The 24,705-nt window shown below is 46.9% G+C and overlaps 1 long non-coding RNA gene across 7 annotated transcripts in view; it reads left to right on the top strand.

The window, feature by feature from the left end:
* LOC135321790 (uncharacterized) overlaps positions 1-24,705 on the top strand; it is a 57,623-nt gene that overhangs the window by 20,638 nt on the left and 12,280 nt on the right. For 4 of the 7 annotated variants that reach the window (XR_010381861.1, XR_010381855.1, XR_010381854.1 and 1 more), the window contains 3 exons: positions 888-1,044; positions 7,475-7,549; positions 11,030-11,133. This is a non-coding gene — a long non-coding RNA (uncharacterized LOC135321790). The remainder of the gene's footprint in view (positions 1-887; positions 1,045-7,474; positions 7,550-11,029; positions 11,134-24,705) is intronic. The other 3 variants (XR_010381858.1, XR_010381859.1, XR_010381856.1) reach the window with 2 other exon arrangements.

Here is a 24,705-nt window from a genome sequence, read left to right as displayed (position 1 = left end):
CTGGGACTGTGATGACCCCCAGATCCTGGAGAGGAGGGAGGACTCCAGAGCTGTCCAGGCTGCAGAGCCCAGCTCTGGTGAGTCTGACTGATCTCAGGTGTAAGTGCACAGAGTTGGGCAAGGCAAGGATGCAAAGGTCCAGCTGGAGGCCACCCTGGAGGAGCTGTTCATGGTTTAAGAATGGACCCTTCTGGGCTCAGCCTTCCTGTGTCAGGAGGCTAGGAGTCTAGGAAATTTCTCCAATCCCCTCTTCCAGAGACCCCCAGTGTACTTGGAGGAAGAAAAAGCGGGGAGGGATGGAGAACAGGAGGCAGAGCCCAGGCAGCCAGGCTGGGACTGAGCTGTCTGTGATCAGTCACCATAAGCCCCTGCATAAAGAAGCCCCTGGCACAGGAAAGCCACCGCAGACCTGCTTGCTCTGCTCTAGGCCAGCAGGGCAGAAGGAAGTCATTGATCCGTTTTTGGGATAGGGGCCAGGGCCATTGGCCTGCGGGGAAATTTTCTGGCTCCTGGGATGACATTCCTGTGACCATGTCAGGGCCTTTAGGTGCTGCCTGAGGTCATGCCGGCTTGGCTCAGTCCATTCTGTGGGGCATGGTTCATACATGAGGTGGCTTGGTTGTCAGAGACTTGTGTGACCTGGTGGCAGCATGTGCCATGTGCATGTGTAACTCACGTCAAGTGTGTTGGCCTATGGGGGCGGGTGTATTTCTGTGCTGGTGGACCAAGGAGAGCCTTAATCTCTCCTACCCGGCTGGAACTCCAGCCCAGAACTCCCACCACCTGGCAACCTGCAGTCCTGCGAGCACCTAAAGGCCAAGGGTGGAGGTGGGGTGGGGAAGGAGAGCCCCTCTCTAGGCCTGGTCGTGACCCCTCCTCTCCTCCAGGTGCCATCTTCCAGGAGAATGTGGCCAAGGACGACAGGGCATTTCCAGCTGGCCGCAGCAGACCTGAGCCTCAGCGATGACATCCTGCAGAGCTAGAAGATCACCTGCTCCGTCAAGGTCATCGAGGTCAACAACCCTTTTCAGGCCCTGCAGGAAGGTGAGTGGCCGGCCCCTGTGCCCAGGGCTAACAGGGGTGGGGCCTGCCAGGTGGCACAGCACTGGAGACCAGCGGGGTTGTTACCAGATGGGCTGCGCAGGGCCCCCAGTGCCCCTGGGCAGTCGCTGTGCTACACAAGGTGCGCACTCCCTCCCTGGCCCACCAAAGCCATGGCACAGGGAGTGCTCTGCCCTGCGGGACTGGAGTGGAGAGCTTGTGAGCAGGTGAGCTCAGCTCCTTTTGGACCATGTCACAGGCATGCGAGGCTCGTTTCCAGCTCCGTGGGCCAGTGTGTGTGCCCAGCACTGGTGGCACAGGTGTGTGTGGCTCAGGGCCCTCTTTTTGTTGTGTTTGTGGGTGGGTGTGTCTGTGCACCGGGTGTCTGGGGTGGTGCCCCTCCCCTGACCTGGGTGGGCTGGTGTCTTCTTCGCTGCCTATGGAGGAGCCTCTGGCACCCAAGCCCGTGGTCTCCCCTCTCAGGAGCACAAGCCTGGAGGCACAGCATTTCACGGCCCCTCTGTGCTTTGGCCTGCCTATCTTGGCTGCTCTTCTCTGGTTTTGGAGGAACCAAGCTCTCTTGCCTTCCCTGCCTGGGCCAGAGGTGGGCGCTGTTGGACCAGGGAAGGAATGGAGTTGGGCCAGGCCAGGCTTGGGGGTGGGGGGTGGGAAGAAGAGCAGGGAAGCAGGTTGATGTTGATCACGTGACTCACAGGGAGGCTGCCTGCAGCCACCTGTGTGGGCGGGGCTCTGGGAACCCGTGGCCGCCGCTGCACTGAACTGCAGTCTTGCTGCAGCCTTACGCTTCTGAGTGTGCGTCGCGGACAAAACCCAGCCAGCCTGGCCGGGTCCCTGAACAGCTGGCTGTAGAGCCAATAACTTGCTCTATTTGGTGGGCAGGGGTCTGGCAGAGCCAGTTTCAAATCCCAGCTCTGACTGATTTGCTGTGTGATCTTAAAAGGTCACTCACCCTGTCCAAGCCTTAGTTTCAGTGTCTGTGAAATGGGGCTACCTCAGCGTTGTGGTGGTGGGTCTAGAGAGGTAATGCACACACAGCAGGAAGGAGGCTGTTGGCAAGCAGCCATCCCTGGGGAGCCCAACAGCGGTGTGCTGAGCCCCGTGCTGTAGTTAAGGGTTTGGGCGGTGGCACATTGTACCCTAAGTGGGCCTTGTTTCTCTTTAAGTCCTGGGTACCATTTGCTCTGTTCTCCTGTTCCCTGGACAATACATGACACCCCTTGGTCTCTGGGCCCTGCCTGGTTCTACCAACCCCCAGGTCAGGGCAGAGACATGGACCCTGCTGGCTAGACACCATCCTCCCCGGGCCCTTGGCTAGAGCTCTTGGCTCAGTCTGTCCGTGTGCCGGCCCTGATGTGGCCTGAGCCCCTGCAGGCTCGACCCGGGCCTGGCCTGGCAGGCGGTCTCCGTGCTTTCTTTTCCGTACGCAGCCCTCCTGCTTGGTGCAAAGGCAGAGGCATTAGGCCTTGCCTTAGCTCTGCTCCTGGCCTGGGGTTGGGGGCTTTTTTCCATCCTTTAGTCTGAGTACCCAGAGGCCTAGGAGGAAGGGCGGGGCCACACTGTGGTCCCTCGTCTGGGTTCTGGGCCCGAAGATCTGAGACCTGAACTTCGCACTGGGCTGGGCTCCCGGGGCGTGTCACAGTGGTGCCCATCTTGGGAGGCCAGTGCCAGGAGCTGAGGGGCCCTGACTTGGTTCCGCCCCAGGGTCCTGGCTGCCTTCCCTGTCATGGCTGCAGACATCAGGTGCTGCTCCCCCTCAGTCCTGGGTGGTTCCAGGGCACCTGCCCTCACTGGTCTCTTCCTCCCTCCCTCCCAGGCTCTTACTGAGGGGGTTGGCCTCCCACTGCCTCAGGGCCCACACATGTGGGATGAGATCCCTGCAGCTCCAAGGGCCCTTACACTGGGGTACAGTGGCCTGAGGCTCTCTCCACCCCACAGCCCTTTAGATGTTTAAAGACAGCTACTGTGCCCTCAGACTTTTTCAGGCTTCACATCCTGCAGCCTGAATATTTCTCATTCGGTTCTCTTTTGGAATTGTTCATTTTGTCCTTGCCCCTCTGAACACACAGCATCCCTGATATCTCTTGGTAGGGGACTTAATTTGCTGACCTCAGCTTTCCTGCCTCTAAGATGGGGACAGTGGTCCCTCCCTTAACAGGTTGTTTCCAGGACCAAATGAGGTAAGGACAGTGGAGAACTTAGCTGGTGCCTGGCACTAATCAGTAAAAGCCCCTGGATGGATAACAGGGCAGATGGACACGTGGGACCTCTGTTCTCTGAGACCCCCTCAAGCTCAGGGCCCCACGGCATGTGGGGCTTGTTGCATTTATAGCTGCCCCGTCCTGCCACCTCATGCTGGCCTTTCCCTCCTGGTCAGCTTCTGGATTTGAAGTCCTCTCCTGGCAAGAAATGATAGGAGCTGATGGCACAGCCTCTCCCGGGCAGGGGCCACTTCCACGGGGGATGCTGAGGCCCAGCACTAAGGCTACGGTCACACCGAGGGGGTTTCCCGTGCTCACCGTCTGGAGTGGGGAATAGTTTTGGGGGACCCACTTCTGGAAGGTGTTTCCCCTCCTGAGCTGTTCTGTCAGGCGCTCAGGGCCACTGGTCTGTCCGTCCCCTCTGAGATGTGCCTGTGGGGCTGGGAGTGGGTGGTGATGGAAGGAAGGTTACCCAGGGGAAGCAGATGCTCACCCTGGGCTCCGGGTGCTGGCCTTGGGGGCTGTGTGGGCTGATTGCTGTCTGGGTGTTGGGTGTGAGCAAGGAACTGGGTTTCTGGTCTGTATGTAGTAGTTTGTGTCTGCTCATCCCACACTCCCAATTTATCCCTTCCCTCTGCTTTCCCCCTGGTAACCATAAGTTTGTTTTCTGCGTCTGTGAGTCTCTTTCTGTTTTGTAAAGAAGTTTACTTGCATCTGGGTTTCTGTTCTTGTCTCCCACCTGGGAATCCTCTGGCGGGCTTGGGAGACCCCCTCCCTGGCCTCAGTTTCCACATGTGTGAAATGGGGATGATGACTTGGGGAAGGGAAGCGGGGGGAGGAGAGAGGAGCAACTGGAGGTGTGGGGCCTGCGAGCCTGGCTGCTCGAGCTGCCGACAGCATTACCCCCGCACCCCTGCAGGAGGTGGTGAGTGGTGCCCATTTGCAAGGAAGTAGCTACCAACCCTCCCGTGTTGGCCTCTGAGGAAGCAGGAATTAGAACCCTCCTGGTGAGCCAGGGCCGAAGGGGCTTTGAAGCTCTGTGTTATTATTGATGGAGTCCTCATTTGGAGCATCCTGGGGAGCACAGCTTGGGGGTCCAGCTGTGTCAGGCTGCTTAGCTCCTGGAACTTCATTAAAGGGAGGACTGTGGGTCTGTTACGAGTATCAGCTCCCACTGAGCAGTGCTGGTGAGTGCTCCAGGGGAGCTTCTAGATGGCGGGGTGCAGCTAGCTGGACAGGGACTGCATGCCAGCTTTGCTCCAGCCTTGCCTCTGGGGCATTCTTTAGGAAGCCCTCCCTGGCTGCTCTGTTCCCTGAGGGAGCTGGGGCCTTCACTCTGTGGCCATGCCATCCTGCCCATCTCCCCACATGTCTTAGGGGTCACCTGTGGGGTCTGGGAACGCAGGCACCATTTGTTCTGCCTCTCACAACTCCCAGCAATGCAGGAGCACAGCAAGTTTTTGTTAAGTGGCTGTGTGACTGTACCTGTGGCATGTACACGTGTGGGCCTGCAAACACACAGGAGTGTCGCCTGTGTGCCCTAGTGAGCTCCCAGGCATAACACCTGCAGATGGGCTGAGACCCTGGTGGTGGGAGGGTCCAAGGATCGTCTGCTTAGAGAGCCCCTTCCTGTCAGGACCCCACTTCTGTGACAAGGAGGCTGAGCTACATGCCCTGGGTGATGTGGAGTTTCTGCCTCACATGTCTGAGAGGAAGCTGTTGCCCCCATGTGTGCTTGCGGGACTGCTAAGTTGGACCACCTGAGAATACCGCCCCCCAGCCTCACGTCAGGGAATCCTGCCGAGGGTCTGAAGTCACTCTCCGTGTTAGTTATGTTAGTCATGTGGGTGTCAGGAACACCTGTACTGGCCTAAGCAAATAGGGATATTTATCAGGCCATATAGTGGAAAAGGCCTCAGGCTGTGTAACTTCAGGCGTGGCTGGATCCAGGGGCCCAAATGGTATCCTTGGGACATTGCCTCCTTTTCCTCACCCTGCCCCTGCCTACCTGGGGGTGGGCCTCCCTCCCAGCCAGCCTTACCCATTCAGAGCCCCCAGGCTGTTGCAGGCTCATGTCTAATCAGCCCAGCCCCCTGGCCCTGCCCCACGGGAAGAGGGAGACTGTTTAACAAGAGCCTCCCAAGTGTCCCAGGATTGCTGCTCATGGGCCTGGCATGGAGACAGCCTACTCCCAGACCAGTCCTGGTGCCAGGAGAGTGGGATGCCAGTCCCTGAGCTGAGAGTGCAAGGGGCAGAATGGATGTGGGCGGTGTCATCTGAAGAAGAGAAAGGAGGCTGGGTCCACCCAACATAAGCTTGCCCTCCGCCTCCTCTTTGCTGCCCCCTGGAGGTGAGAGCAGCCGCGCTGCATGGGGCTTCTCTGCCCACCGGGTGCTCTGGGGGTCGGGATTGGACTGGAGGCTGTGCGGCCACACTGGTGATGAAACCTTGCTGCACAGTGGATTCCAGACCTCAGACTTCGAGGACTTGAAAGCTTTCTGGGGGCGGGCAGCATTAGGAAGGAAAGAGGCAGGCTTTGAGCTCTGTTCTGTGCTCATGGGGGCAGGTAGGAGACCAGATGGGGGCTGGGCAGTGCGGGAAGGCTTTTGGGGGGAGAGACACTTGCACTGGCCCAAAGGTCATGAGGCTTTGAGTATAAGATATGAGTGTTTCAGGCTCATAGGAAAGATTGAGCTGAGCTGGGCTGTGAGGGAAGGGTGGGGACCAGCCTGGTGGGGCAGGGGCTGGGAGGGGTAAAGAAGGGAGAGGATGCTGGGTCTGAGCCCCTCCCCCCAGGTGTCCTGAGGGTCCCTGTGGATGTGATGTGACCGGGACCTCTCTTCACACCCTTAAGTCCTGAAGGGAGGACGACCTGATGGCCAGGAGTTGGAGCACACTGCTCTGTGGCCTCCTCCAGGTCCTGGGGTGTCTGTGTCCTTCCCCTCAATGTGTGTGATGTCACCATCTTATTCCCAGGAGGGGGGTGGGTGGTGGGTCTTGGCCTTACACACTGTGCCCCCACTTTATATGTAGCCACAACCCATAACCTTGGCTCCAGACTCAGCCTTTCCCACCTGGGAAGATCTTTCCTATCCCCACACCCTGTTGTGGGCAGGGCTGTCTGCTGCCTTAGGGATGGCTCATTTGTGGTCACCCCTGAGAGCTCACCCAGGTTCCAAAGGAGGGTGAGAAATCCCAGGTTGGCAGAGAGAGACCTGGCTTTGCCCCATACCCCAGGCCAGCTCTGCTCCTCCTTCTGTCTGGTGGGGACTCTGCCCCAGGCTACTGTGGACCCTGGGGGGCTGGACTGACCATGGCAGAATTAGGAGGGCAGGAGGGAGCTGCCTTATTGACAAGGGCTCCCACATCCTCCTGGGCAGGTTCTGTCCTGCTCTGAATAATTGAATAGAAATCCTCCACACATGAGACAGAGCTCTCTCGGGCTCTGCCTAATCTCATTAAGAAGTCTCCTGACAGTCTCAGTAGGTGGCTGGATGCTCAGAGAGGTTTATCTCTGCCACAGGGTGGTTAGGCCCCAAGTGTGTGGACCTGGGATCAGGCCCCTACCCCACTGCCCTCCAAACTCAGGCTTAGGCAGAAGTGGTGCTTCACAGCTCTGCCAGCCACCAGCAGTTCTTACTCAATCAGTTATGGTTTGCTGGGCTTAATTACTTTAAAATTATTAATTTCAGCTGGAGAAAGCAGGCAGTGGAGGTGGAGGAAGCAATGGGGCCCTCCTTAGGGCCGTGAGGCTGGTCAGGGCTGATGGGATGGTTTCCAGCTGGGCCAAGACCACTCTCTGGGAGAGCTCTGGCAGGCTGCCCATCCTGCCTGCCGGGTGTGGCAGGGACAGACAAGTGGGCTAAGAGTATGATCTGTGCCACAGGAGAATGTAGCCAGCCCAGGGGCCCTGGGAGCACAGATTGGGTGCCTAATCTTGTTTGGGAGCAACCATGGGAGGCATCCTGGAAGAAGTGACTCCTGAGCTGGGTCTTGAGGTGGGTATTCAGAGGCTTGATCACACTAAAGATCAAGATGTTTGATGAGACCATAGGTATTGGTGTGCTGTTTCATGAAATGACACAAAGTCAAGCTGTCTGTCTATTTTTGAGGTGTTAGCAGCAATGATGTTCAGTGCTTATTACATTGGTTAATCCATTTGGGGGTGAGGAATGATGATATTCTAATTACATCATTTCTTTTTTATTTATCAGCTGGTTTAATTTTGTAAAGGGACACTTCCCTTCATCTACAGCCACCCATTGAAGCAGTTCATAGAGGAAAGGCAGGTTAGATGCTTCTTTCTTTTCATTTATTAATCCCATTATTAAGACAATGAATTACTACCCTGACATCCAGCAAAGATGACAAATTAATTTTAAAAACCAAGATGAAGTCAAGGATTAAAACCTATTTGATGGATTATAATGCACTACAGTTATTGTATTTGCTGATGTTCAAACTGTCTCATCTTGTCACCAGTTGGAACCACTTCAGGTTAACTCTTAAGTCCTTTTGATGTGACCCTAGAAGTCTGAAAGTTTCCTTGATATCTGGTTTGCCAAGATGTTTCAAGCTCTTCTTGTATGTTTCCTGCCCAGGACTAGAATCAGTCATTTCTACAAGAAACCTTAGTTTCTTTTAGTGGGAAATAATATTGAATACTAAATATTTGATATTGGTATCCCCCCTGCTTCTGGCTTGATGATTGTTTCTAGGTCTTTTCAGTGCGAAGTGCTAGATAGTACATATATGGAAAAATTCTCTGGTTGTTTATACAGATACATCCAATTCAAATTGAGAACTGTTAAGATTTTTACTTAACCTCTTCTGTGACATCTGTTTCTGCTTTCTTCCTCACTGGCAAATCTGATTCTCAAAGGCACAGGTAATAATTGAATTAGAATATCCAGCTAGTCATTTGTTTCACCTCAATTGATGCACACCCAAGTTCAGATGAAAAATATCCGTAATACCATGTAAGACCTCACTGAGAGAAACTGAAGACAACAGGAATAAATGGGATGACATTCCATCCAATGGATTTGAAGAGTTAATATTGTTAAAAAATACCCAAAACGACCTACAGACTTAAGGCAATCTTTAATATAATCCAATGACATTCTTCACAGAAATAGAACAAACCATCCTAAAAATTGTATGGAAACACAAAATACACTCGATAGCCAAAGCAATCCTGAGAAAAAGAACAAAGCTGAAGGCATCACATTCCCTCATTTCAAATGATATTACAAAGCTATAGTGATCAAAACAGTATGGCATTGCTATAAACACAAACCAACAGATGAATGGAACTGAATACAGAGCTCAGGAATAAACCTATGCATATATCATCAGTTACTTCAGTCAATTTACAACAGATGGTTAAGAATATACAATAGGGAACAGATACTCTTCAGTAAATGCTTATGAGAATGCTGGACAGCCACAAGCAAAAGAAAGAAACCGAGCCACCATCTCAAACCATCCACAAAAATTAACTTAAAATAGATTCAAGCCTTGAATGTAAGATCTGAAACTGTAAACCTTCTAGGAAAAAAAAAAATGGCAGTCAGCTTCTTCATGTCAGCCTCAGTGATAATCTGCCTCCAAACCAAAGGAAACAAAAGCAAAAATAAACAAGTGGGACTACATGAAACTCAAAAGCTTCTGCACAACAAAGGAAACCAACAAATAAAAAGCTCCCTGTGAATGGGAGAAAGTGTTTGAAAATCATAATTGACGTGTGGATAATATCCAAAACATGTGAGAAATCATATAAATAAATAGGAAACAAAAAATAAACAAGCTCTATGATTATAAAATGCATAGAAGATCTAAATAAATACTTTTTAAGGAAGATATACAGGTGGCCAGTAGGTACAAGAACAAAAGCTCAATGTCACTAATCATCAAGGAAATGCTAATGAAAACCACAATGAGACATCACCTCACAGTGAATACAATGGCTATTATATATATTTTTAAAAAGCCCAAGACCTAACAAATATTGGAGAGGATGTTGAGAATAGGGAACCCTTGGGCACTATTGATGGGAGTGTAAGTTGGTGCAGTCACTATGGAATACAGAATGGAGTTTTCTTAAAAAATTAAAAATAGTACGACCAACAAACCTGCTATCCACTTCTGATATTTATCCAAAGAAAAGGAAAACACTAACTTTTTTCTTAAAAATTGAAGTAGAGTCAGTTATAATGTGTCAATTGCTGGTGTACCATTCAATGTCACAGTCATGCATGTAAGGAAAACACTAACTTGAAAATATATATGTACCCCTATGCTCACTGTAGAATTATTTATAATAACCAAGATATAGAAACTACACAAGTGTATGATGACAGATGAGTGGATAAAGAAATGGTGATACAGGTGTACAATGGAATATTATTCAGCCAAATAAAAGAATGAAATCTTGCAATGTGATAATATGGAAGGACTCCAAGAGCATTATGCTCAATGAAATAACTCAGACAGAGAAAGGCAAATACTGGAGGATTTCACTTATATGTGGAATTAAGAAAGAGATCCAAGCTCATAAATAACAGAGAACAGACTGGTGGTTCCAGAGGCAGGAGGTGGGTGTGGTGAAATGGGTGAAGTTGAAGAGGAACTATCTTCCAGTTTTAATACAAATGACGCATGGAGATGTAAGAAGCAGCATGGTGACCATACTTAGTAATATTATACTGCATATTTGAAACTGGCTAAGAGAGTTGACCTTCAAAATTCTGAGAAAAAAAATTGTTTACACATGTATTGTGATGTTAATCTAGACTTCAAATAGGGAAAAACAAACCTGACTCCATATTGATCTGTTTCTTTGATTTCAACCTTTGTATTCTATTGCTTTTGCTACAAGGTAATCACTAAAAGAATGTTGCCTCTAGCATGAAATGTACAGGAGAGCCTATTCTCAAGGCTCTCTCTCTTAAAGAACACCTTTCTATTCATGTAGAAATAAAAAAGTTGCAAAACAGAGAAAAACATTGGTTTTGTGGAGATTTATAGGAACATTGTGAGCAGATCTAAAGCAGCAATGAAAGGATCAGGTACTTGGAGGTTTGTACCAACCAACAACAACCCCTTCCCTTTTAGTATAAAAGAAACCTGAATTCAAACTTGAGTAAGAAGGTTTTGTGAGACACTAGTCTGCTATTATCTCCGTCGGCTGGCTTTCTGTATAAAGTTGCTATTCCTTGTCCCAGCGACTCCTCTTTCAATGTATTGGCCTCTTAAGTGGCAAACAGTACCAGCTTGGACTCATTAACTGACTTATTGTGATTACTTCACAATGTATACAAGTATGGAATCATTATGTTGCTCATTTGAAACTAACTTAAGTTGTGTGCCAAGTGTACCTCAAAAAACAAACAAACAGAAAGCTATGGTATCCTAGCACAAATATAATATAGAACTAGCTGTGACTGCCGAAAAGTTCAAACTTTTGTTGCATCACATGTCAGGTCTCTCCTCCCGCTTCCCCCCATCTTGTTTGTACCATTTCTACATTCTCAGAACATAAAGCCATTAACAGATAGGCTGGGACCTGGGACCCTTTACCCAAGGGCTTGTGTTGATTTTATGGCAGAAAACCCAGTGACACCATGTCTGCTACAGGGCCAAGTACTGTTTGTCCTCTGTCTAGGATGTATATTTCTATATTCTGTATACTTTTTAGTTTTTAAAATGTAATTTTATAAGGAAGCAAAATAAGGTGGCAACAGTTGATCTTTTTCTCTTTTCTCTAGTCTCCTACGAAATCTGTATATAGTGCCAGACATTGGACCCATCCAGACTGAGAACTACCTGGGCCACCAGGAGTAAAACCTCAGACTGTCACAGTAAGTGAGCTGTAAGTGTCTTTCTGAGATTCCTACTAATGTTTGGGCATCGATATTGCATCTGGCCAAGGCAGGGCCTGGGCTGTGAGGGCAGGTGCGAGAGATGGAGAATCAGATTTCTTTGCCAAAAGATATCTATGAGGGACCCTAGGGGAGGAGCAGGGCAGCTCTGTGAACTGGGTCTTACTGGATGTGGAGTCTCCTCTCTCGCACTCCCCCTGAGCCCATCCCGGTCTCTGTTGTTGTCGTGGGGCACGTGCCGTTCCTGCAGGGAGATGGAGCAGGGACTCCATGGACCAGGTCCTGTCCCATCTCCTGTGTGGGGTCCTGCAAACACAGTGCCCAGCAGCCAGGCAGAAACCTCAGAGCCCTGTTAGGCTGTCTTGGCTGGTTCTGGATCTACAAGACATCTCCAGTCCAGACACACACACACACAACCCTATGCACAGATCTCGATCAGAGACTAAAAAGCTGACAACCTGAGAGCCTTGGATTCCCATTGGTACAGATTAGAAGCCCCTCAGGAGTCCTCTCTCCCCCCTGCCAGCCCTGTTCTTGGGTGTGCCATGACAGGACCACCGGGTTACCGAAGTGTTCAACAACCTGTTCTTGCCCAGAGGGGACACCTCCCCTCAAGTAACCTTTTCCCCACATGGAGATGAGGGGAAGTGGGCCTGCCCAGGGAGGGCTCCCAGAGCTGACTGGTCCCAGACTGGCCTGCTCCAAGCCACCCTGTTACCGTAGGCGACCTCCTTATAATATACCAGAGGTGTTGGGGCTGAGGGTTCAATAAATGCCTACAGCCTCTCAGAAACCTCTCACTCCAGGATTTCCTGAATGAGAAGCCCCGTGAGGTAGTGAAACACATGGAGAACATGTTTCTCTGTGAACTGTCTCTAGCCAAGTGAGCTGGCTCTGGGGCCGTCATTAGAATGTGGGTGCCTGGTAACCAGGTTCCATTTCTGTTGGGGTCTTTGGTCAAGGAAGTGACATCACTTTCTGGGGTCCACTTCCTTGACCCCCCTCCTCAGACAACACCTCCACACACAGCCCTCTGGGCTGCTGCCTGCTCACCCCCTTCTCCTCACAAACCCACCTCTTCCACAGTTACAGCAGCCCTGCCCTCTTCACGGCTCCCAGGGAGGCTCTGTGTGCAGCTGTGAGGAGAGGACCTGGCTTCGAGACTCAGAAACTCATTCCTACCTATTCCTCATCTTGGATTTATCCTGGTGTTTCTCCAGGATGGTCTCCCCATCTGCACAGTGGGGCTGATTCTAGTCGTACTTCTAGGGACGTCCTCAGGCGCATGCGGGATAAGACCTGAGAAGTGTGGGGGTGGTGTCACCTGTAGGCGATGCCTCCAACCACATGTTTTGTCTTATTACCACCTGCACATCTGTTCCTCTCCTGATCCCGCCCCACAGTCCTTATTTAATGTCACTGTGCACGTGTGTCTGTGTGTGTGTGTTTCTGTGTGTGTGCTTGTGCACATGTACAAGCCAGTGCTCACTCTCTGTGTGGCCAGCAGAAAACTCCCCCCACGTGGGAGGGTTGGGCAAGAGCTTCCTGAGGTCTGAGGGTTTCTAATTTCCAAAGCAAACCTGAGGAAAGGGGTCCAAGCCTTGGCCAGCAGGTCAGAGCCCCGTGACCCCAGGCCATGCAGGCAGCAGCGGCTGGAGCTGGGGTCACAGACTCACACAGTCTGGTTCCACTGTCCACACTCAGAACCACAGTGCTGGGGGCAGGGGGACTGTCCCCTTCATGGGCACACAGCCTGGCAGGGTCATCTTCTCTGGCCGGACACACAGTGTTCCAGGGACAGATGGGCAGTTGAGTGGTTGCTGTCACCAGAGAGATCTGACAGTCTCATTTGGTGCTGCCTCTTATGTTCCTGTCCTCACATGCCTCTCCCCAAGTTCCGACCCCAGTATAAACCGTCACCTTCCCCAGGAACAACAGGATTTTTATCCGCTGGAGTAAGAAGACCCTCAGTCTCAGTGGAAATTCCCTGCTAATCAGCTTCTCCCAGTGATTTCATGAGGAAAGTGTATCAGATTTGATCTAATCTCAGAAGTGTCTAAGGTTCAGTTAGCCCCAAACTGCCTTCTGGAAATCTCCTCCCACCCATTCCCCTGTCCATGCTGCAGCTTCATCTCCCCACCTGCTCAAACCAGAACCTGGGGCCCTGTCTGCTCCCTCTTTCTTCCTCACCCTACATGCAGCCAGCTCCTCCCCTGTCCCTGGGTCCCAACTCCAAGTGAGTTCATCACCTCTCTGCATGCCCATCCCCTCCCTGTCCAGGCCACCACTGACACTGTCCTGGATTCATGCTCTCTGCTTCCCTTTCTCACTCCCTCTGACCCAAGAGAGGGATGTTTAAAAGACAAATCTGTTCCTGTCACTCTAACACACAGGGAACCTCTCAGAGGCACTATGGGGAAAAGCCCCAATCCTCAGCCAGACCTGAAGGCCCTCCTCCTGCCAGCAGCCCACCTGGCCTTGCTCCCCTCAGTCCAGCCACTCTGGCCTCTGTCTGTTCTTCCAAGAACCACCCCCTGCCCCACCTTCAAAAGCCCTAAGCTGGGAGCACATTGAGCACTTTACCTGGATGACTCCTCCTTCAGGTTTACCTCAAATGCTGGGTGTTGGTCTGCCCTGGGCCCTCAGCTCCTCCCCCAGGGCTCTTTCCATCAACCAGGGAGTCGTTATTGTAGTCTGCTGGGCCCCATGGTTGGTTTGGGGAAATTTCAGGAACCTAAGATCCTGGGCAAACTCCCAGTCCCTAGCCCTGTGACTCCTCATGCCACTAGCTTGCAGGTGACCCAGAGGGCTGTCACCCCATGTCAACCTTGGAGAAAAGGCCCTGGAGCCCTCCAGAGCCCCTCCCTGTGGGTTTTCCAAGGGGAATTAAAGGGAGGAGCAAGCCAGAGCAGTGGGTGGGGCTTTCAGATCCTGACCTTCTCATCACAAGCCCAGCTCTTTAGTTTCCTAAGCTGGTCTTCCAGGGCTCAGGGCTCCTAGTCTCACCTGGGTGCAATCCTCTCTTCTTTTGTTTTACGATGTGGCAGGTACAACTTGCCTGGCACTCTTCCAGGCACTGGCAATACTGCAGTGAATGAAACCTACAGAGCCTGTCTGCTTGGAGCTTACAGTCCAGCGAGGGCAGAGTGATCATTAATATGTTTACATCTCTGTTGGATCTGACCCCTGCCCCCTCCCTCCAGCTGCTACCCCATCTCTCCTTCCCTTTAAAGCAGACACTGTCAGAGGCTTGTCTAGAATCTGCTCTGATGGAATTATCTGTCTTTGAGAAGAGCATTCTGAGTGGAGGAAACAGCAAGCCACAGGGGTGTTCAAGGGATTCAGATAGTCCAGGGTGCTGGGGTGGGTGGCAGGGCAGCAGGGATGAGGCCTGGGAGGGAACCCTAGAGAGAGGTGTGCTGCTCTGCATGAGGGGGAGGCAGGAGGGCTCTTTGCCCAGCAGTGACAGGGTAGACACCCAATAACTGAGTCCCTGTGGCTGCTGTGGCTGAGAACAGACTGCAGGGGACAAGAGAGGGGCCCTGGGTCCAGGCAGGGGTGATTGTGCTGTCAGGAGACCAGGGTGGTGCTGGTGGATGGGTGAGAAGAGGCTGGATTCCAGGTCTCAGCTGAAGCTAGAGAGGTTAGGGTTTGCTGTTGGATTGGGTGTGGGGTTTCAGGGAAACTCACAAGTTTCACCACATCAGAAAAGCTGGAACTGTCTGGGTGGGGGCAGGCTATTGGAGAAGCAGGCTTAGGGATGGAGAAAGGAGCTCACCTGTGGACAAGTCCAGTTAGAGCTGAACACAGGACCTCTAGTGCTGATGCTGGTTAGATGCTGATGATAAAGGAGAGGAATTCAAAGGAAGTCTTGGCTGGAAACCAAGGTTTGTGGGTCAGGGAGAGACAGCACTTAAAGCCTTGGAACTAGGTGAGATCATTTAAAGACCAAATGTGAAAAGGAAAGGGCAAAACGTGTGTGTGTTGCGGTGGTGGGGAGTGGAGTAGACTGAGCAGGAGAAGCCACAGAGGTAAGAATCAGGAGGCTGTGGAGCAGGGAGAGCAGGGCCAGGTGAAGTGACTGTTTCATGGAGAAGGGGATGTCAGCTGTACCAAATGCTGATGGGGAAAAATGAGAACTGAGGGGTGACCACTGGATTTAGCAACATGGAGGCCACAAGTGACCTTTACAGGGTGATTGGGTGAATGGTGGGGGTGAGGCTTGGAGTGGGTTCTAGAAAGAAGAGGCAGAACATTTGGAGGGGAGTCTGGACAAGCCTCTGACAGTGTCTGCTTTAAAGGGAAGGAGAGATGGGGCAGCAGCTGTTGGAGATACGAGGGTCCAGATCCGATAGAGAGGTGAACACACTGATGCAGGAGAGGAGGGAGTCACTGGAGTGATGTCCTCGGGTGGAGAGCTTGACTTTCCAGGAGCAGAGAGCGAGGGGAGGTGGAGACGGAGGAGGGTCCGAGGAGCAACTGCATCCCGGCCGAGCCGACACCGCGGGCCAGGGCAGTTGGACTCCCGCGGCAGGAGGAGCCTGATCCTCCGAGGTGGCGGGGCGCTCCTTTCCTTACCCTTTCGGAGCTGCTCCCGCTCCCTCTTCGGAGCCATACTTCATCGTGGGCGCGCGGTCCTGGCGGCGGGTAGCCGGCCTGGCGCAGCCCGGAGGCCTGGGGTGAGGATCGGTTGGTGCGGGCGGGGGCGCCGGGGTCTAGCCCGGGGGACGGAGGGCGGCGACCGGGCCCGGGTTGGGGTCGCGCCGCTCTTCGGGGTCCCTGGGGGCTCGGCTTGTAGGGAGGGGGCGCTGCGATGGCGCGTCAGGGAGCTGGGCTGGTGGGCAGGGTATTGGGGATGGGGGGGCCTGTGGTTTCTGTCCGGGGCTGCTGCGGCTGAGTCTGAGGGAGGAACACTGCGCCTCGGGACACGCCCGGGCCTGGGTGGGGGACGGGACTCTGCCTTCCCAGCCTCCGCAGGCGGTTGGGGTTAGGGCGCTGGGCCTGGGACGCCACCCTAGGTCCTGTCTGCCCTGGGGATGGGGCCAGTGGACTTTCCCTCCAGGTTCCCTCCTTCATTCTTAAGGACAAATTGTTAGGAGAATTGTTATTGTCTGTTTTAATGTTCTGCCTATGTGAGTTTGGCACTGGCACTTGTCTAACTACCAGCAACTTTAAATTTAAATCTTAGAGGATCCAAACTTCTAGTACAGATGGTGCGATGTTGCCAGGAAGGTTTGCACGTATAAAATCCGTGTCTTGTATGTATATTTTCTTGCACAGTTCAGGTGAGTGAAAGCGGCTTACAAGGTCCTGAGAGTTTCGGATTCCTGGTTGTGAGTATTAGACCCTAGTGAAAATAAGGGCGAGGACGACTGGCTTACTGGCCCTTATCAAGTGACCCGCGGGCTCTGACTACTTGGAGAATGCTGTTCATAGGGATTATTTATTCAGATAATTTTGTGGCGGCTAAACTTGATTTTTAGAGCATTTTTCAGCGGAGTGATTTTTATCACTCGCTATGAAATTGCCCAAATGAGATTCCGGTGTTGCAACTTCTGGGCGTGTTTTGTCTGGGGAGACTGGGAACAGACTCTGGAAGTTAAGTTCCCACAGCCCCCTTGTGAATCCCCTAAGCTTGAAAGCTTTGGCTGTGGGGTAGTTGTTTACTTTGTTTTCTGTTCCCTCTGGGAGGAAGCATTGTCTCCTACTTTGTATCTTCCAGACATCTGTGGCCTCCCCCACCCCGCCCCCCTGTTTGTGAGCAGTGAATGAGGAGAGGCTGGCCTAGTGGTATGCAGAGGTCTGCAAAAGGAAATCCAGGAGTGGTTTTAGTGAAATGAGAGCTTTGTGCCATGAATAGCGGTGGCTCAGACCAGACAGCAACTTGAAGAGATGGCTGTCCTTTGATGAAGCCTGGGCTGATGTTTTTTAGATCGCTGAGTTATAAAGTATTTTGTCTGGAACCTGGGAAGCCATTTCATTATTGCCATTTGGTGTACATTCAGTACCTTCCAGTATCACTGATGTTAACTTGTCTTCGTCCTAAGAAATATTAGTCGCAGCTTGAAGTGTTATTTACATAATGCTGCTGCTTGGTTATCTGCCGATTTCATGAGTCAAACTTCCTCAGACTTCTACTTTGGAGGCTTTTCTTCCTGGTCTGAACTAAGGCAGCTGCTGCATTTATTTTACTTTTACATTTGAACCCACAAAAATCTCTGGATTAAAAAAAAAAAGTGCCTTTAAGGTTTGAGAATCTCCTTTCACAAAATTTGATTACTTTGCACCCAATATTCATTACTTTGACCTCGTCTTTGTTCTGAAGGCCACATACAAGGCACTAAAGTTATTGCAGAAGTAACTTGAAAAACTTGGGAAAGACAATTCTATAGGATTAAAGGAATGCTGAGACTATTCAAGCCTGAAGTCCTTGAAGAGGAAATAAAAAACTGCACTAGGAAGTGTAGTGTAGCCTGTAACTGGAGTCCTTGTGGGGCTCTGGGCCTGAGATTCTCCTAGAGGCTAGAAGAGTCACTTAAAATAGCCTTCAGGAAAAACCAATTTTTAAAAATAAGGTGGCAAAAACGAACCAAACAAAAACACCCAACATTTAGCAGTGTTCAGGTGTCAGTAAGCAAGGTTTTCTTTCTTTTGAAGTGTCATTTGACTACTTCCTTTACCAAGATAATTGCGTAGAAAAATGTAGATTCCAATATTAAAATTTAAACTGAATTGAGCTTCCTGCTCTTTCTAGTGATGGCTGGAGTAAAAATTATCCATATAAAAAACTCTCTAGTTTTGTTTTGTTTTTTTAATTCTGAAAGCTTTCTAGCTTCTTTCCTATTTAGGTCTTTAATCTGCCTGGAATTTACTTTGGTGTGTGGTGTGAAGAGTAGTCTCTTTCCCATGTGAATATTTAAGTACCATTTATAAAGAATGCTGTTTCCCTACTGTCCTGCTGAGGTATTTCTGTCAGATATCAAATGTTGGTGTATGTAAGTGTCCTTTCCTATCTCTCTGTGCTGTTCCATTCTGTCTTTCTATCCTTAGATCAACAGCATGCTGTCTGAATGTCTATTGCATTATAATAGGTGTTACTGTCTAGTAGACTAGGTTTTCCCATCTCATTCTTTAAGAGTGTCTTGGCAATCTTGGCACTACACTCCCTACAAGTTTTAGAATCTTTTGACATCTTCTACCAAAATCTCTGTTGGGATTGTGACTGGCATTGATACCTATACTATACTTGCTTGTGCAGTGTTTATTTGTCACATACCTTTCCGTCTACTTAGGGGTTCTTTGATACTTGCCAATAAAGGCTAATGTAAGGTTTCTTCCTGCACACTTTCAATCCATATAGTCCATACGTTGTTCATAGTACTTGACGCCAGTGTAAATGCTATTTCTTTTTCTCTTTCAGTCCATTACAATGCGATGAATGTCACTGATTGATTTTCCAGTGTTAATCTACTTTTGTCCCTAGAATAGACTGGTCTGCTCATAATGTATTATTCTCTTTATATATTACTGGATTTGGTTCGCCGCTGTTATGATTACAGTTTTGGCGTTTACTTCCTTGAAGGCCATTGGCCTGTAATTTTTATTTCTCTGTCTTTGTGAAGTTTTAGTATTAAGGCTGTGCTGGCTTTGTGACCAAGCTGTGGTTTGCTTCTTCTTTTTCTGCTCTCCTAGGAGTTCCTGTACTAGTGACATTATTTCTTCCTTAAATGTTTGGTAGACTTCATCAGTGAAGCCACTGGACCTGGAAGATGTATATTCCTTTAATAATTATAGGACTATTTAGATTTTACATTTCTTTTGGTATAAATTTTGGTAATTGTATTTTTGAAAGAAATATATCCATGTCATCTGAATTTTTAAATATTGTTCATGGTATTTTCTCATTATTTTCCATATATATAGGATCCTTAATTAATTTCTTTTTAAAATCTTGGTTGTTTTTTGTTTTCTTTCTCTCTTTCTCAGTTTCTGATCACTCTTGCCAGCCAGGGATTTTCAACTTTATTAGTCATTTCAAAGAACCGTGTTTATTCTTTTCTTTTGATCTCTCCATTGTATATATTGCATTATTTTATATGTTATTAATTTCCACTCTTATTTATTCTATGTTTTTGGGTTATTTTCTTTTTCTAATGTCTAAAATGGATGCTTTCTCGTTAGTTTGCTGCATTTCTTACTTCAAGACTAAAAATCTACTTAGAAGCACAAACTTTGACATGTAACATTGAAATTTTCTTTATTGACAGATAGTTGATTTATAATGTTTCAGATATGTAGCAAAATGACTCAGTTATACATATATAAACATATATTTTAGATAATTTTTCATTGTAGGTTATTACAAGTCATTGAATGTAGTTCCTCGTGCTATACAGTAGGTTCCTGTTATTTATCTATCCTATGTATAGTAGTGTGTATCTGTTAATCCCAAATTCCAGATTCATCCTTCCTCACTCCCCTTTCCTCTTTGGTGACTTTAATTTTGTTTTCTATGTCTGTGGGTCTAGTTCTGTTTTATAAATACATTCACTTGTGTCACTGTTTTAGATCCCACATGTAAGTGCTATCACATGATACTACTTTTTCTCTGGCTTACTTCACGTAGGATAATCATCTCTAGGTCCATCCATGTAGCTTCAAATGGCATTAATTCATACAGTATTCCACCTAAATACCACATCTTCTTTATACATTTATATGTTGATGGACATTTAGGTTGCTACCATGTCTTGGCTGTTGCAAACAGTGCTGCTGTATGTGTCTTTCTGAGTGAGAGTTTTCTCTAGATATGTGCCCAGGAGTGGGATTCCTCAATCATATGGTAATGCTATTTTTAGTTTTTAAAAGAAGCTCCGTACTGTTCTCCATAGTGGCTGCACCAGTTTTATTTGTGGAATTTTTGTTATTATTATGTTCTAAAGAGTTACTAAGTTCCATTTGGTATTTCCTTTTTGTCCACTGTGTTGTTTAAGAATGTATTTCTCCATTTTCAAATATATGGGGATTTTCTCATTATCTTTTCATCATGGCTTGCCATTATTGATTGCATTGTTGTAAATCATGTTTACCACTCTTTCAATTAAGCATGGTCTTTTTGTAAATGTTTCAAATAGAATGTGTAATCTGTTCTCATTGGGTGTGAGTTGTAGGTGTGTCATTAGGTTAAATGTGTTAATAGCTATATTGATCAAATTGTCTATTTTTTCACTGAATTTAACTGCTTTTGACTGCTTTTTCTATCTATTCCTCAGAGACTGTGTTAAATCCTTCCATTGATATTTTGGTTTTTCTATATCTGTAGTTTTGAGTTTTACATATTTTGAGCTTCCTTTCTTAAGTACATATCAACCTTAAATTGTTACATCTCCTTGGTAAGCTGAACTTTGTATTACCATGTAATAACCCTCTTAATCTCTAGGAATACTTTTTTACTTTAAAATCTATTTTGTCTGATACTAACATAGCCACACTAGCTCTTTTTGGGTTAGTGTTCACACAGCGTATTTCTTTTATTCCTTTTTCTTACAGTCTTTCTGTATCTTTATGTTTTAGATGTGACCTTTGTAAAGATACAGTTGAATTTTTTAAAAGTCCGATTTACAACTATTTGCCATTTAACTAAAGCATTTAATTATCTTACATTTGATAGAGTTATCAATGTATTCATGTTAAAACTAACATCTTATTTTGTTCTTTCTATTCATCATCCTCTTTTATCTTTCTTTTTCTTTCCTTTCCTTTCTCACTTCTTGGGTTTGTTTATATTTGTCACTCCACTTTCCCCCCTGATTTTCCTCTCTGCCCCTCTTTGTGTTTGTCTGTTATTTTCTCCTAAATTAAAATCTGCATTCTTAATTTACCAATTCTACAGTTAACCAATATTTTTACTATTTTCCTGGACAACACATCTGCTGCCTTGTATTTTCATTCTTTTACTTTTGCTTTACTCCACACACATCACTGTTGTGGACAGTGCTCATTTATATCTACCAACCTATTAAATGCCCTTTCCTTTCCATTCCTTCTTGTGTCTCAGTCCTTCCTCCTGGGATCACTTTCCTTTTGCATGAAATACCTCCTTTAGCATTTCCTTTAGTGCAAACCTGCTTCTCAGTGAACTCTTTCAGTTTTGTTTGCCTGAAAATCAATATTTCACCCTCTTTCTCGAAAGCTATTTTTCCCCTAGTCTAGAATTCTAGGTGAGAAATGTTCTTTAGTACATCAGAGTTTCATACCACTATTTTCTGCCCTGTGTGTGTGTGTGCACACTTTTGAGAAGTCCACTGTCAGTCTAAGGAGTCTGTTATTTTCTCAACCTGCTTTAAAGAATTTTCTGTCTTAGTTTTCTAGTGTTGCTTTACATTATATCAACATGTGGGGTTTTTATTGACTATGTGATTAACCAGGAGTTCCAAGTGCATAGTGAAATGTTTTTGCAGTTGAGAGGCCTGGGGGATAGGATGAGACACAGAGATGCATAGAATTTGTAGAAATTTAAACTGGGATTTCCACATCTTTGAGCCTCAGTTGTTGGTTCTATGAAAGAGGTTTGGTGATATTTACTTGGAATTTATGTATTTATTCTGTAAACTCAGGGCACCCACTAGGTGCCAGATCCTAACCTGGTGAGTGTGAACACAAAGATGAGCCTCTGCTTCTGAGACTCTTCCAGCAAGTTGGGTTCCAGTAGGCTTTTAACAGACATGTGCAGAGGGGAGCGTTACAGCCAAAGGCAGTACCGGATGGTGGGTTCTATGTGCCATCCGGGGTGTGGGTCACAAAGACTTCCTGGTTGGTGGGGCTTGAATTTATCTTAGAGGTTGAGTAAATTTTCACTGGACAACTCAGGAGAGAAGGTATTTGTAGGAGAGAGAAGAGCATGAGCCAGGGCTGAAAGGTGGGAAAGAGCATGGCTCTTTAGTGGTACTGAATTGTTCGGAAGGGAGAGGGGAAGCCTTTGGGAAGGGTGCTGATTGGCTTAGTTTGGATGAATGGCCATCCTGAGACCAATCGTGTGTAGCCTGGGGCAGGCTGTTGCAAGACCTCCGTTACTGCTGCAGCCTGAGTGCTGGTGTAGTTCCCAGGGGAGGAGATGTTACTGGGTGCCAGTCCTGGAGGTGTTCATTGCAGCTTGAGCAGTCTGACCTTTGTTTGGCAGAGGAGCCAGTAAAGGATTCATTTAAGTTAATTAATTTTAATTAAATTTTTAATTGTGATGAAATACACATAACATAAAATTTGTCATTTTAACCATTTTTTAAGTGAACAACTCAACGGACCTTAAGTATAGTCACACAGATGTTCAACCATCCATCTCCAGAGCTGTAAAAGCTAGTTGCTATTTGACTCATTTGTGGTAAATGATAAAAGTTACTCAGCATGATTTTTGTATTGTTTATCAGTTCTTCCGCTTTATTTAGTTACACACCCTCTGCACCAGTTTGTGAGTGCATTTGGATATTTTCTATTACAAGTTATATGGTAGAATTTTGTCTTTCAAGCTTCTTATGAAATTACATAAAAGAAAAAGAACAGATCTTGAATCAACAGCTAATTTATCATTTTTGTCCATCTCTGAGGGGATTCCCAGGGAATATATAATGATGTCCTAGACTAAGAACTTGCTGTGTTGCTTATGAATACAGAGGGAGCTAACTACTCATGGAAAATTTTTGGGAGGCCACCTATGCCCTGAAATGTACAAAACTGGTAAAATTGATATTTATCTGGCATGTATAATTTTCGTAGCTTGATTAATTAGTAATAAAATACACACTGGTTCGGTGAATAATGTTGCTGTCACTTTCAACCTTAGTTGTACAATTACTCTATCTAATAATACATAGTGTGTTCCCATGAAGAGATAAAGCAAGGTAAGTGCAGTCCTTTTATCTGTATTCTAACTGGTATCCCAGGAGGCCATCAGCATGAGTTTTAATTCAAAACATCTGTGTTACCTAAACATACTAGATACTGAAATACTATTTAGATGATTCTGTTAGATGTTTCATATTTACACACATTAAACAGCATTTTATATAATTAAATGTAAAAAGGTTAAGTGAAATTAATTTTTGAACAAATTTTGAATAAAAGACATTACAGAATTATACATTGACCCAGAGCTTTTATAATCTCCCTTAACTGAAGCTCTGTACCCACTAAACCACCACACCCCATTTTCCCTCCCCTCCCAACCCTAGCTCTTTACAGCCTCCATTCTACCTTCTGTCCCTATGACTCTTGACTACTCTAGGGACCGCATACGCATGGACTCAGAGAGTTTATCATTTTGTGACTGATTTATCCTGGAAGCTTTATGTCCTCAAGATTCATCCGTGTTGTAGCAGGTCAGAATTTCCTTCCATTATGAGGTCAGATTGTACAGATATACCACATTTTGTTTGCCTGTTGATCTTATTAATGGACGTTTGGGTAGCTTCTGCCTTTTAGCTATTGTGAATGTTGTGAACATGGGGGTACTAATATTTCTTTGAGATCCTGCTTTCAGTTATATTGGGTATATACCCAGAGGTGGAATTGCTAGATCATATGTAATTTTTAGTCTGTATATTTCTAGTTTTTTAAAATTATGATAGAACTGAAAATAGCATTATATTAGTTTCAGGTGTAAATCATCATGATTCAGTATCTGTATACATTGTGAGATGATCACAATAATAAGTCTAGTTAACATTCACCACCATAGGTAGTTACACAAATTATTCTTTTGGTAATACTATTTTTAGTTTCTTGAGGAATTGATACGCTGTTTTCCATAGCGTCTGCACCGTTGTATATTCCTACGAACAGTACACAAAAGTTCCAATTTTTTCACATATTTGCCAACACTTGTGTTAAAAAGGTTTTTTTTTGATCCTAATAGGTGTGAGGTGTTATCTCACATCATGGTTTTAATTTGCATTTTCCTAATAACTAAAGATGCTGAGCTTCTGTTTATATCTTTTTTGGCTATTTTCGTATCTTTTTTGGAGAAATATCTTTTAAAGTCCTTCACCCATTTGTTTTAATTGAAGGTTAGTTGATTTACAATGTTGTGTTCTGGTGTACAGCATAGTGATTCAATTATACATACATATAAATATATATTCTTTTTCATTATTTCTTGTTGTTTCAAGATATTGAATGCAGTTCCCTGTGCTCTACAGTAGAAACTTGTTGTTTATTTTATATATAGTTGTTTGTATCTATGAATCCCAAACTCCTAAATTATCCCTCTTCCTCTTCCCCTTTGGTAACTCTACATTGGTTTTTCATGTCTATGAGTCTCTTTGTCTCTTGTTTTAATTTTAAAGATCCTACATATAAGTGAAATCATGTATTTATCTTTCTCTGCTTGACTTACTACACTTATTTTGATTACCTCTAGACCCATCCATGTTGCTGCAAATGTCAGCATTTTATTCTCGTTCTATGGCTGAGTAGTATTCCATTGTATATACGTACCACACCTTTTTATCCATTCATCTTTTGATGGAAATTTGAGTTGCTTTCATGTCCTTGTTATTGTAAATAGTGCT

Source organism: Camelus dromedarius, chromosome 8 (assembly GCF_036321535.1).
Source record: "Camelus dromedarius isolate mCamDro1 chromosome 8, mCamDro1.pat, whole genome shotgun sequence".
Classification (NCBI taxonomy): domain Eukaryota; kingdom Metazoa; phylum Chordata; class Mammalia; order Artiodactyla; family Camelidae; genus Camelus; species Camelus dromedarius.
This window is presented reverse-complemented; position numbering and strand designations above follow the sequence as displayed.